This window comes from Cebus imitator, unplaced genomic scaffold (genome assembly GCF_001604975.1).
Source record: "Cebus imitator isolate Cc_AM_T3 unplaced genomic scaffold, Cebus_imitator-1.0 Scaffold105, whole genome shotgun sequence".
In the NCBI taxonomy this organism is placed as follows: domain Eukaryota; kingdom Metazoa; phylum Chordata; class Mammalia; order Primates; family Cebidae; genus Cebus; species Cebus imitator.
The window spans coordinates 1,268,813-1,271,870 of NW_016107420.1; positions in this window are offsets into that span (position 1 = coordinate 1,268,813).

The following is a 3,058-nucleotide window of genomic DNA, read 5'->3' on the forward strand; positions in this document are numbered from 1 at the left end:
GGAGAGGTGCAGGTTGAATGGCCTGTACAACCCTGCACATAAAAACCTGACATTCCTAGGACCAGCCCTGCGAGTCCTGGCTGCATCTTCAGCCAAGTGCTGTCAGGCCTCTAGGATGCAGCAGGAAACAAGATTAAAGCCGTTGTAGAGGCTCTGGACCTGGGAGCAGGTCCTGACCGACTCTGCAAGGGTGGGGCTGGTGCAGTAGGCTTCCTTGGAGACATGGGGCACAGGAGACCCACTGCAGCCATCAGTGTTAAGCATTCTACATTAATATCCTCGTTTAATTATTATACAAACCCTCTTATCCTCATGACACAGATAAAGACACTAAGGCTAATAAGAGTTAACTGTGGTATGAAAGTTTATAGAGGAGTTATGTAAAAATCTTCTAAAACTGATGTCTGTTTTGCACTATAGCGTGAATGTTTAAATACTGCAATATGCCACCTTTCTGTATAAGACACTGCATGAAACATTAAGGGTGACAGATGTTTATATTAAGGAAACTATCGCCTATGTGTTGATAAGATATGTAAAATAAATATATACACTTGTGTATACAGGTATATATTTTATATATATTATATGGTATGTAGTATATATAATATTTATGTATTATAAGTGTATATGTCCATATATATTAATATTTGTGTATATCATAAATATGTATCTGTATATATATATTTTTTCTGGGTCTATTATAGCAAATACCACAGACTGGGTGGTTTAAGCTGTAAAAATGTATTGTCTTTCATTTCTGCAAGCTAGATGTCCAAGATCAACATGTTGGTAATGTTGGTTTCCTCTGAGGCCTCTTCTCAGCTTGTAAATGACCACTTTCCCTCCGTGTCTTGACATGATTATCCTTCTGTTTGTGTTTATATCTCTAGTCTCCTCTTCTTATAAAGGCATCAGCCATATGGGATTAAGCCTAACCATATGATCTCAAATTTAATTTAATTACCTTTTTATAGTCTCCATTTTCAACACAGTCACATTGTGAGGTGCTAGAAATTAGGATTTCAATATAGGAATGTTGAGGAGACACAATTCAGTCCATAACTATATATGTGGATATATGCATACCCATAGAATGCAATAAATAATATCAGAATGTATAATTATAAATGATTAATACTCTGTTATTGCAATTCCTTCTGAGAAGGAATGATTGATAATTTTAAAATGTGGCTTTGAAGAAGGCTTTACAAAGGAGGTAGATTGAGACTGAACATAAGAGATGTTAGTGGCTGTGATGGGTGGGAGAGACATCTGTGCTGGGACAACTGTTTAAATGAAACATTGATGTAAAAACAGGAGCTGTATTCAGATGACAATGACAATGATTTTAGTGATTTTGCCTGAATAAAGGATTGGTTTGTGAAATGCCAAGAGGGAAGGGCAATTTGATACCACTTAATGGACAGCTTTAATTCCAGAAAGAGAAATGTTTATGTTGTTCTGCAGGAAAAGAAAAACTTCACAATTTTTTTTTAAAGTCTATTTGTTTACAGCTGGTTTTACTGTATCCTCTTCTGCATCAAAAGAAGGGCTACCCCTGCTCCTTTCCTAGGCAGATCATGCCACCTGCACACTATGAATCATATCCCTACCTCCCACTTCTGACATTCATTACATCTTCAATCTCTGAATTCTTCAATTTCTACCTTGTCATTATTATTATTTTTTTGTCTTTCTAAAAGTCAGTACATCTTTTTGGGAAAACAATCTCCTTTGTCTTGGCCTCAGTCTTATAATTTTTCATACTTATGAATACACCAAGCTCTTAGTTTTAATTTTTTTAACTTATTTCTTCACTTCTCTTTCCTCTGCAACTGACTTTTATCTCTCATCACTCTGTGAATATTAACCTTACTAGGGCCCCCAGTTAGCAAATTCCATGACATCTTTTCAGACCTCATGTAGCTTAATCTACCATCATCATTCAACACAGTTGACAGGTAAAAGGAAATGCATGGATTTTGTAATTGCACACAGAATACTTGATGATCTTGATCAATTTTTATAACCTCTAAGAGCCTAAATATAGTAGTGATATCTAAATACGGCTATTGAGAAAATAAAATGAAGAAATATATGAAGGGTTTATCACAGTGTGTGATTCAGAATACATACTAAATAAGCAGTAGCTAATATTATCTTAACAGAATTATCACTTCCCGCTGTCTCTAATTTGGATCTTTTAATGTTTCATTTTAGCTTCAAATTCCGGATATAAGAGCCTCTCCCTACCCCATGTTAATAATTATGAGTAACGTGAGTGTTTACGAGAAAGTTTCCTCCTAAGGCAATCAAGCGATGTGGAATACTAACTAGGACATGAAGGGGTAAGTGATATTATTATCTATATTTTTTGACTCCATTGAGAAACTGTCATTGTAAGTTGTGTAAGGGCTGCTGTGCTGGGTCTGTTAATGAGTTACAAGTCAACCATTTAAAATCTTGTACCACAAGGACAATTTCTCCCAAGCTACTGTCTCTAACACCAGGCAGGCAAGAACTTCTAAATATAGGACCCAGTATTCGTACCTTAGTCATAAAATCTTTTCCATATATCTCATTTCTTTTTTCTTTCCTGGTAAAAATCCCTTCCTTTTTATGTTCTCACTCAAGAGTTCTCATTTAATTGTTTTAATCCATAGATTCGAGCCAGATTAACCATTTAAAATAGATAGTAAGATAGATGGTAACCTACTGTAACATTTAGATAAAATTTCTTTTTCCTCCCTAACATACTTTTAGCCTAATCACATTTAACACACACGTTGTTTTAGGGACTTAAGCCTTCTCTTGTTCTATGTGCTTACCATCCTCTTCTCTGAGGACATTTGTTACACTGAATGATGTGACCTCTCTCATCTTTCATATCTCAACTTCCTTGTCAACACTTTCTGTATGTTCTTTATCAAAGAAAATTTTCTCATATTATTTTTTATGTAAATAACTTCTTTTGGGGAACTTAACACAATTGTAAGTTTATTCCTATTTCTGTGATTAGTATTCCCTAAGTTTTATAAAAACAGGGCCTTTATTC